General features: G+C 42.4%; 1 pseudogene; it reads right to left on the bottom strand.

The window, feature by feature from the left end:
* Positions 1-272: 272 nt before the first annotated feature.
* On the bottom strand, positions 273-1,594 carry LOC114890921 (annotated as a pseudogene).
* Between the last annotated feature and the right edge of the window lie 10,346 nt (positions 1,595-11,940).

Raw genomic sequence — 11,940 nt, forward strand, 5'->3', positions numbered from 1 at the left:
AATAAGTTAAAGACAGCTCCACTTGCATTAAGCTACATAACAGCCCATATGCCAATGTGCGGCTGCTATTCCAATACAAGCACAGCTAGCCTGACTTTCCACTAGTGGAATTTTAGCAAAAATGTCAAAGAGGCGATCAAAGACAGCACAGGTCATGGGTTTCTCCCTAGGAAGGTCACCCCTCCCTTACCCTCCCCCACCCAACACTCAACTCATGGTAAAAAAGACTGCAGTAGTAACATCAGCGTGCCCTGCCAGTCCACCTGGGGGCCTTAATTGTTGCCTTCTCCCCTGTAATGGTCTTGCTGATCGCTTGTCTAGAGCAAGAGGTTGTTGCAGAGGGGCTGCATGATGAGTGTGGAGTCCCCGTAGGAGTCCTGTTGAGAGCGTCTAGAGCTCGGTGATGGTGTCATCGAGAGCAGTCTTGGCCAAGTGGCAGGCTTGCTCTGGGGCACTCTGGATTTCATAGTAGAAAATGGAGTAGTTAAGGGCCAAGCCTAATTTAATGGGGTGAGTGGGCTGCATGTTCTCCTTGATGATCTCATGGGCATTGCTATAGGCTTTCTCAGATGACTCCACAATGGTCACCCTATTCTCTCCAGTGGTGAATTCGGCCAGGTAGCAGTAATAGTCCCCTTTCATCTTCAGGTAAAACACTTTGCTCTCACACTAGGTCTCACTGCAATTCTTGATCAGGTAGTTATCCAGCAGGCTCAGCACATCCTGACATACCACCTCCAACTCCTCCATTTTTTCCCGGTAAGCATGGACAATCTCTATCTTTTTCTCATTACCATTTACAGACGTCTTCTGCTTAGTGCTAATAATGACCGTCCAGGAAGAATGGTGTGCCTCAGCAGAATCTGGTCTTTGTACCCCAACACCAAATTAAATCTTGGAGACCGAGTTTTGAGTGAAGTAGAGAAGAATAGCTTTATTACTTTGCCAAAGGGGGACACAGTGGGCTAATGCCCTCAAAACTGTGTGTCCTGGCCTGAAGGACATAGTGAGGAGTTTTATAACAATGGTTTAAAGAGGGCGTGATCAGCTCTCGGACATTCTTCTGACTGGTTGATTGTGAGGTAAGTAGGAATCAGCATCATCAACCTTCTGGTTCCAACCAGTCTGGGGTCTCTGTGCTTGTGGGCAACATACCGTTAACTTCTCCCACCTGGTGGGGGTTTCAGTATCTGCAAAACAGCTCTAAGATATTGTGATGTGTATCCCTTGATGGGGAGCCAAGACCCTGCCCCAAGGCTGCACTATTGTTTCTTTTGACTGTTCCTCCCTTGTCTCTGGATCCCCCTCCCTTCCCTAATTAGCAACTGTTTGAACCTGCCCATTGGAACTCAGGGTAGGTCATGGAGGCTGAATGAAACCTATTTCTTGTAATCAAAGAAATGGGGGACACAGAAAAGCTTTTGATCCCAGGAGCCCCATGGGTCCTTCTCGGTTTCACAACTCCATTCTTGTGGGCCACTGAGAGGAGGTTTCTTTCTTCATTGGACAGTGGCTCATTCAGCTCTGCCATGGCCATGTCGTCATAGCGCTCTGCCAGCCTGGCTTTCTGCACTAGTTGCTCGTGGTCCACCATCTTCATGGGCTAGGTTGGGCCAGGCCAGAAGACCTGGGCAGACTAAAGGGCTCGGAGGGCAGCTGCAGTGCAGCTGGAGTCCCTGTGCCAGTGGGCCCAACCCATGAAGCGAGTGGCTGAGGGGATGGTGGCAGCATAGAGGCCCAAACTAATTTTTTTACAAGAGAAAAAAAGAAGACTAAATGGCAAAGTTTGTTCCCTTACATGTTATTTGCACGTTATTTTCCAATTTCTGGGCCTCCTTCATCTTTCTGATCTCTAAGGAAACTATATATTATTTATAGAAATATGAAGTTATAAAATAAAAAATTAAAATAATAATTAGATATGACTCTTTCTAAAAATGAAGCTCACTAATATTCTCATGATAAGTGGTTGGAATCACCCTACTTAGCCATTTATATCAAAACTAATTTAAAAAATGCCAGCAATAGAAATATATCATATAATATTAATAATGGTTTCAGATAGAATCTTATAATATAAAAACTGGTTTAACACTCTAATTTTACAGATAATGAAACCAAGACTTAGAGAATAGTGTTCCAAATAGCCCCATGAGTGGCAAAGCCCAGGCTAGAACTTAGAACCTAGAACCTTTCATCTCCATCTCTCACTTTCCATTGTACCACCCTCTTTGTTACATTTTTATAGATGTGGTATGAACATGGGTAAAAGCAAGAGGTATTTCATTTTCATAATGGAAAAATGACAACTCTCCTTTACTTTCTCTGTTGGTGAGCTTCCTAATTTTGACTTCTGATCTGTATGCTGAATGGCATTTCCTTTCCTCTTTGCTGGAATTCAAAGGGATAAAATTAGCAAGTGAAAACTTGAAGCAACATCCACTTATTCTCAATGAGATTACAGTCAAGATGCTTGTTGCATTGATTAAGAGATGTAACTCTAAGAGGAAAGAGCAAAAATAAGTCCAAAAGTTCTAGAGTGGAAAATTGAGAGGCTCCAGAACAAGATGACAACATAGCAGGCTCCTGAATTTCTTTCTTCCTACAGACACACTGAATGTATAGCTACATGAGGAGCAATTCCCTCTGAGAGAAATCCAGAGACTAGCTGAGTGACTCCTACACATCAGGGGAATGAGAGGATACCCACATAAAAACGGGTTGGAAAGGTGGAGGTATACTTGTGCCATAAACCCCATTTGTAGCACAGTGCCATACAATCTGGAGAGAACCCCTAACTCCCAGTTTCTCCCTGAAGAGTTGATACTGAGCAGAACCCTGTGGGCCTCCTGGGCACAAAAGCCTTTCTGTGTCCCTCATTTCTTTGATTACAGGAAATAGGCTTCATTCGGCTTCCATGAAGCCCCCTGAGTTCCAAGGGCAGGTTCAAACAGTTGCTAATTAGGGAAGGAAGGGGATCCAGAGACAAGGGAGGAACAGTCAAAAGAAACAATAGGGCTTCCCTGGTGGGTCAGTGGTTGGGAGTTCGCCTGCCGATGCGGAGGACACGGGTTCATACCCCGGTCCGGGAGGATCCCACATGCCGCGGAGCGGCTGGGCCCGTGAGCCATGGCTGCTGAGCCTGCGTGTCTGGAGCCTGTGCTCCGCGACGGGAGAGGCCACGGCAGTGGGAGGCCCGCGCACCGCAAAAAAAAAAAAAAAAGAAACAATAGTGCAGCCTTGGGGCAGGGTCTTGGCTCCCCACCAAGGGACATACTTAACAGTATCTTAGAGCTGTTTTGCAGATACTGAAATCCCCACAAGGTGGGAGACGTTAATGGTAAGCTGCCCAGAAGCACAGAGACCCCAGACTTGTTGGAACCAGAAGGTTGATGACGCTGATTCCTACTTACCTCACAACCAACCAGCCAGAAGAATGTCCATGAACTGATCACGCCCTCTTGACCCATTACTATAAAACTTCTCACTACCCTCTCCAAGGGGGAACACCAGTTTTGAGGGCATTAGCCCGCTCTGGCCCCCTTTGCCTGGCAAAGCAATAAAGCTATTTTTTTTTCTACTTCAACCAAAACTCTGTCTCTGAGGTTTAATTCAGTGTCAGGGTACAGAGGCCGGATTCATTTTCAGAGTGAAGGGTTTGGACTGAACATCTAGCACCCCAACTTTTAAGGTTCCCACTTGCAGGGTGGACACCCCAAAAACCAAGCTCTGAAAGCCAATGGTGCTTATGTTCATGAACTTGACTATAGCAAACAAAGAGGCTGTTCTTAAAGCGAGCATGAGCACTTAATGCAGTGATCTCCCCGGGACTCAGCATAGAGGGAGCAGACAGAAACACCCATCTCCCAGCCTTTCCCTGAAAGGAGTTTGGCCGCATACTTTACAAGCTGCTGCCTAAGGATCCAATTTTCTAATGAGCATACATCCAGGTGCTGACTGCAATCCTCCCCTGGAGCCTGAAAGAACCAGTGGACACTTCCCCATCTTCTCCCTCTGGCTCATTCCAACAATAAAACCAAGCCATCAGTATCTCCCGGGAAGGAGCTTGTCCACACATCTAGCACCCCACCTACTATGGCTTCCACCTGAGGGACAGGCCTGCAAATCACCTAGCTCTGATAGCTAATGGGGCTTGCATTCACAAGTCCCACTGGACTATAAAAAAAATTTTTTTTTTACCTGAGATATGTGACATATAGCATTATATTAGTTTCACTTGTACAACTTAATAATTCAATATTTGTATATGTTGTGAAATGATTACCACAAATCTGGTTAACATCCATCACCACATGTAGCTACAAATATTTTTTCCTGCAGTGAGAACTTTTAAGATCTACTCTCTTGGACTTCCCTGGTGGTGAAGTGTCTAAGAATCTGCCTGCCAATGCAGGGGACACAGGTTCGAGCCCTAGTCCGGGAAGATCCCACATGCTGTGGAGCAACTAAGCCCGTGTACCACAACTAGTGACCCTGTGCTCTAGAGCCCACGAGCCTCAACTACTGAGCCTGCGTGCCACAACTACTGAAGCCCACACACCTAGAGCCGTGCTCTGCAACAAGAGAAGGCACCACAATGAGAAGCCCGCACACCGCAAAGAAGAGTAGCCCCCACTCGCCACAACTAGAGAAAGCCTGTGCACAGCAACAAAGACCCAACATAACAAAAAATAAATAAATAAAATAAATTTATATATAAAAAAAGATCCACTCTCTTAGCAACTTTCAAATATACACTAGAGTATTATTAACTATAGTCACCATGTTGTATATTACATCCCCAGGACTTATTTATTTTACAGTTGGACGTTTGTACCTTTTGACTACCTTCACATATTTCACTAACTACCACCCCCTGCTTCTGGTAATAACCAGTCTGGTTTCTGTATCCATGAGGGTTCTTTTTTTTTTTTCAGATCCCTTATATAATTGAGATCATACAGTATTTGTCTTTCTCTGATGACTTATTTCACTTAGCATAGTACCCTCAAGTTTCATCCATATTGTGGCAAATGGCAGGGTTTTCTTATGTATTTTATGGCTGAACAATATCCTGATATATATCTGACAATTTCATTATCCATTCATCTATCTATATGCGCTTAAGTTGCTTACAAGTCTTGGGTGTTGTAAATAATGCTGAAATGAGCAGGGGGTACAGGTATCTTTTTGATTTAGTGTTTTCATTTCTTTCAGATAAATACCCAGAGGTGGAATGGCTGGATAATATGGTAGTACTGTTTTTAATTTCTGAGGAACCTCCGTACTGTTTTCCATAGTGGCTGCCCCAGTTTACATTCCCACCCACAGTGAACAGGGTTGCCTTATCTCCACATTGCCACCAAAACTTGTTATTTCTTGCTTTTTTGATAATGCCTATTGTAACAGGTGTGAGGTGATATCTCATAGTGGTTTTGATTTGCATTTCCCTGATGATTAGTGATGTTGCACACCTTTTCCTGTTGTCCATTTGTATGTCTTCTTTGGAAAAATGTCTATTCAGATCCCCTGTTCATTTTTGCATCAGATTATTTGTTTGGTATTTGGTTGTATGAGTTTTTTAATATATTGTGGATATTAACTCTTCAGATATATGATTGGAAAGTATTTTCTCCCACTCCATAAGCTGCCTTTTCACTTTATTGATGATTTCCTTTGCTGTGCAGAAGTTTTTAGTTTGATGTAGTCCCACTTGTTTATTTTTGCTTTTGTTGACTTCGCTTTTGGTGTCAAGTCCAAAAAATCATCAAGGAGCTTATTGCCTATGTTTTCTTCTAGAAGCTTTACTGTTTCTAGAAGTTTGAACATAAACTTGTTCAAGTCTTTATCCATTTTGATTTCCATTTTGAGTTAATTTTTGTTTATGGTGTAAGATAGGGGTCCAGTTTCATTCTTTCACCTGTGGCTGTCCAGTTTTCCCAACACCATTTATTGAAGAGACTGTATATTCCTTTCCCCCATTGTGTATTCTTGGATCCTTTGTCATAAATTAATTGATAATATATGTACGGGTTTATTTGTGGGCTTTCTCTTTTGTTTGAATGATCTATGTGTCTGTTTTTATGCCAATACCATACTGTTTTGATTACTATAGCTTTGTAATATGATTTGAAACCTGGGAGTGTGATACTTCCAGCTTTGTTCTTTCTCAAGTTTGCCTTGGCTATTTAGGGTCTTCCGTGGTTCCATACAAATTTTTGACTTGTTCATTCTATTTGTGAGAAAACTGCCATTGGAATCTTAAAAAAATTGCATTGAATCTATAAATTGCTTTGGGTAGTATGGACATTTTAACAATGTTAATCCTTCCAATCTATGAGAATGGAATATCTTTCCATTTATTTATGCCATCCTCAATGTTTTCATCAATGTCTTATAATTTCCAATGTGCAGGTCTTTCACCACCTTGGTTAAAGTTATTCCTACATATTTTGTTCTTTTTGATGCAATCATAAGTGGGATTGCTTTCTTAATTTCTCTTTCTGATAGTTGGTTATTAGTGTATAGAAACACTACCAGTATTTGTATACTGATTTTGTATCCTGCAACTTTACTGAATTTGTTGTTAGTTCTAACAGCTTTTGGGTGGACTCTTTAGGATTTTCTATATATAACATCATGTCATCTGCAAATAGAGAGAGCTTTACTTCTTTCTTTCTGATGTGGATCACTTTTATTTCTTTTTCTTGCCTAGTTTCTCTGACTAGGACTGCCAATACTTCATTAAATAAAAGTGGTGAGAGTTGATATCCTTGTCTTGTTCCTGATCTTAGAGAAAAAAGTTTCAGCTTTTTGCCATTAAGTATAATGTTAGCTGTGGGCTTGCCATATATATGCCCTTTATTATAATAGGAAACATTCCGTCTATACCCAGTTTGTTGAGAGTTTCTATCATGAGTGGATATTGAATTTTATTCTAAAACATATTTATTAACACTAGTATATTTCAATAACTTGTGTGAATCATGCCTGAAAAATTACCCCAGAGCTGCTTCTGCCAGGGGGTTGACTCACAGTGTCACACAGAACATGCCCTGATGTTCTACAGTGGGGAGGTGTGTCTTCAGCCTAGACACCAAGGAGGAAGTATTTCTTTCCCCCGAAAGGAATTCAAACAACCCTCTTATTTCCACAGCAAACAGAACTCCAATCACAGCAGGAAAAACAAATGCAGTTGGTAAAGGAAGAACAGAGGTTAGTGAGACCCAGAACTGCGTCTGGGGCCAACATTTCCCTAAGGAGACAGCAAGCTTTTGGCAGATACTGCCGAGCAATAAATATTTCCTTAGAAATAAGTTGATAAAGATTGAGTGGTTGACTAGAACTGCCTTAATGAGGTCCTTGAAGCAAGAAAAAGAGACCCCAATGCAAGAAACTTGCTGGGCACAAAGAGGACAACCCAAACTGGAAGAGAATTTTCTCCGAGGAAATGGAGATAATCACTTATTAAAAATTATCATTGTGCTACTGAGTCCAAGCTCGCTCTGCTCACTGCATGACAGGCCAATAAATTGGGAGAGGAAGTGTTGAGGCGAGGAATAGTGACTTTATTTGGGAAGCTGGGTGTCCAAGAAGATGGTGGACTAGCGTCCCAGAGTACCATCTTATTGGGGTCTGGATGCCAGTTTCTTTTACAGAACAGAGAGGTGGAGGAGGTGAGGAAGTAAAGTAAAAAAGGCCATTAGTCTTGCAAAATATCTCCTGGCTTGGCCAGCACCGAGGGATGGGGTGTGTTAATTTCTTCTTTTCTGCAGCTGTTCACAGGTGGGCAGAACGCCTCCTTGTGAGCTGAACAAAGGCACTTTAGTTTAACATCCGGGCAGAGGGTCAGTGTTCTGCGAGGCAGGCCGTTATGTATGCTTACAGCTATAGACAGCATCCTTTTAATGATTATAATAACAAAAGCAATGAAAAGCAAAGGTTAAAGTAAAAGAGAGATTCAATATGGAGTTGGATTTTGCTCTTCCCCATTACAATTGCTCTTATGAAGACCCACTATGGCTTATTCTGGAGAAACTGGGATTTGTAAATTCTTTATAGTTGCTTAGCAGGGATAATAATCTTAGGCTATTGAGTCAATGTGCTTTCATTCTTGGGAATCCCTGCTTCCACATTAAAGTAGGTTGAGCTGTCTGGGATGCAGACTCAGGAAAGAGGTTTGAAGGTTATAATGTTTATTAAGAAGAGTCCATGGGATGGCTCTGAGGGCGGGAGCAGCAGGAAGCAGAGTTGAGCAGTCTCTGCAACTAGGATGACCCTCTAGCATTGTGCCAAGTAGGGTTGAGGTGGCCTGGTCTTTATACTCCTATATTGATCAATCATTGGATGTGAGCATGACCTTGGGCGTGTCTCCAACTCTGAGCTGGTCCTAGAGGGGATACAGCTGAAAGCTGTGTGCCCACCATACTCCCAGAGGCTGGGGTCCAAGTCTGCCCATGCATCCTGGTGCCAACTCCACATGCTACCTCGGGTTCCTGTTGCAGAGGCTGCCCATCCCCTGTCTTTAGTGTCCAGACCTCCACTGTGGGCAGTCCTCCCACAGTTAGAATTGATATAACTGCCAGCTTTTCGTTGAACCACTGAAAGCAGCTTTGCTCACAAGAGAGACCAGTTGAAAATGTCCCCCACCCCCATCTTCCAGCAGCTTTTAATTATTGACTCTTAGGAGTGAAGAAATGCCCCAACTTCTTGGCCTCTCAGTGATATCATTTTGATACGTGTGTTTTACACAGTTCCTCGAGTTTCCATGTGAGATTACGCTCCCATCACCCACTACAACAACTGTCTTAATAATTCACCCTTTATTGGCCATCTCCCTTTCCCATTCTCAGTCCCCCACTCCTCTGCTAGTGTTCCCAGCCCCTCCCAAGTAAACTACTTGCACCCAAATCCTTGTCTAAGCACCTGCTTTGGTGAGAATCCAAACTAAAGAGTTTCCCATAGTAAAAAAAAAAAAAAAAAAAAAAAATGCTTGGTAGACTCATAGACTCAGAGGACGTTATTTCTTTCATTAAGTCTGATCTGTGGAGGTTAGTGCAGCCTAGGAGCAAGAGGATATAATATAAGGAAAACCTACCATTTGGTGCAATGAAATATCAAAGGAAAGGGTGGAGGGGAACGTTGAAGACACAAGTCCTCATCGTCCCCTTCTCAAGGTAGAAGTCTATAGCACGGGGGACATATGGACATATCCAGGTACTGTTGGAGAAATATAATTAAAAGCTAAATCTCTCCCAAGCCAGAAAACCTCTCCACAAAGGTAGAAGAGAAATAAAACAATTTTACTATTGAATAAGCATTAAACCAGAATGGGGTGTGTATGTATCACTGATGATCTGTGAAGAGATTGCAAAGATGGAAAGACATCGTTTTATAGAGCCATTTCATATAGCCAAGCAGATACCACCCATCCCATGCACGGTCTCAAGATAAACAATAATTACTCCTCTACTCCTCCTGACGTCACCACTTGTCCCACATAGATTATCCTAGATTCACCTGGTAACTGAACCTGTTATTAGTCATCTGTGTTAGCTAATTGGCTTTATTCAAAGGAAAAAAATCAACTTCTCACATCTTCATGACAGGTGGTAGTTTCGGAGTGAGGTGCCAGCCAAAGTTAGGCTCCCACCCTCTCACAGAAATTCAGAGATTGGGCACTTAAGAAAGACATTCCTGGGTCATAAAGCTGACAAGAGGCTTATTTAGCTTTTAAAAAGATTTACATATGTTTCAAAGAGGCAGAGAAAGAATTTGAAAATTACAAGTTTTCTAAACTAAATGCTCTAAGAAAAATGAGCTCTCTTCCCTATTTTCAGCAGAGAAATTAAGCGTCTTAATTAAATTTGCCCTTACGGTATGTGGGAACCCCAACACCTGAGGGATCTTCCTGGCAGGGGAGAGTCACAGGTTTTTCTAGGTGATACTCCAGTGAACAAGGGGAGAAATTGTGGGAGACAGAGGGGACAAGGGAGTAGATCAAGCTGTCCCTTGTCAACTGCTGCAGGACTTTGGCTTTTACGGTGAGTAAAGTGAAAATTCATTAGGGTTTTCACCAGAGAAGGGATGGGGTCTGACTTCGATTTTCGAGTCACTTATAAAATTGGTAGGTACTGACTGAGCAACTCTTTATTCTCAGAACTCCTGTGGGTGCTAAAGGAGACACAGAATAAACAAAGCTTCATCTTGAGGTTGTCTGCTATGCCAATGAGGAGAGAATAGGGAAAAACAGCCACTAAATAGGACGAGTTCATACAGATTTAACTGCCCAAAGGACAGCAGTCAGTGTACAGAAAAGTCTAGAAGAAAAGAAAGTAGAGTGAAGAGAAGATGATGAAGACTGGAAGAGTCACAGGAAGCATCCAGGAGAAGATGGAATTTGAGCTGTACATTGAAGGATGCTAATAGTGGGGTGACAGATGCAAGCAGCATAAATTAGAGGTCGGGGTCACCTTGAATAGAGGCTTTTTGGAGTAGGTTGAGAAAAATTAACAAATTAAGATCATAGAGATGCAGTGGAGACCAGGTGTTACTGATAAGGAAGTATAATGAACAGACCTTCAAGGAACTGACTAGTAGAAATGGACCCATTCTCTGCTCTGATCTCCTTACTTCTAGTGGAATACAATAGCCATGCATTTGCATGATGGCCTTCTTGTTACTTCTTGCCAATTAGTTAGGTTTAACAAAATTATGACAATTACTTTTAGTTATAACAATTACTTTTCATTACTCTGCCATTCCTTCCTTACCCCATCTCCCTCTCTATCCTTAGATAAAATCTCACCCCCATTAATGGGTGAAATTTAAATAACTTGGGACCTTTAAGCAAAATGAAGTTTTGCTGGCAGGATGAGGGCTTCAAAAGAGACAAGAAGAGAAATTGTGATGGTTAATTTTATGTGTCAGATTGACTGGGCTACAGGGTGTCAGATATGTGGTTAAACATTATTCTGGGTGTTGCTATGAGGGTTTTGGGGGTGAGAATGACATTTTAATGGGTAGATTGAGTAAAGAAGGTTGCCCTCCCTCCTGTGGGTGGGTCTCATCCAATCCAAGCTGAAAGCCTGAATAGAACAAAATGGCTGACTTCCCCCAAGTAAGAGAGAACTCCTCCTGACTGGCTGCATTTGAACTGAGACATTAGTTTTTTCCTTCCTTTAGACTCAAAGTGGCTTTTCCGGGTTCCTGAGCCTGCTGGCATATGGACAAGAACTACACCATTGGTTCTCCTGGGTCTCTAGCTTGCTGACTCACCCTGAAGATCTTGAGACTTGTCAGCCTCCCTAATCATGTGAACCAATTCCTTAAAATAAATAAATATACATATTACATAAATATTGAGAGACAGAGTATATTCATATATTCTCCCTCTCTCTCTTTCTCTCTCTCTCTCTCTCTCTCCCTCCCTCCCTCCCTCAAGATACAGGAGTAGAAATGCAGATGTAGAGAACAGACATGTGGACCCAGTGGGAGAAGGAGAGGGTAGGATGAATTAGGAGATTAGGTTTGGCATAAATACACTACCATGTGTAAAATAGCTAGCTAGTGGGAACCTGCTATATAGCACAGGGAGCTCAGCTCAGTACTCTGTGATGACCTAGATGGGTGGGATGGGAGTGGGTGTGAGAGAGGTCCAAGAGGGAGGGATACATGTGTACATATAGCTGATTCACTTTGCTGTACAGCAGAAACTAACACAATATTGTAAAGCAATTATACTCCAACAACAAAAACAAAAAGATATATCTTGTTGGTCTTCTTTTCTTGAGAACACTGACTAAAACAGAAATGCATTTGAAACTGTTCCTTCTGCTTTGTGATGTTAGTCACCAAAGAATTGAGGGCAGGGAAAGTGGGGGACTGCTGGAGAAGATATTAGAACACCAGGACTTATAAAAGAAGCTGGGGGCTTCCCTC

Source organism: Monodon monoceros, unplaced genomic scaffold, assembly GCF_005190385.1.
Source record: "Monodon monoceros isolate NGI ecotype Baffin Bay Population unplaced genomic scaffold, NGI_Narwhal_1 Super_Scaffold_11, whole genome shotgun sequence".
Lineage (NCBI taxonomy): Eukaryota > Metazoa > Chordata > Mammalia > Artiodactyla > Monodontidae > Monodon > Monodon monoceros.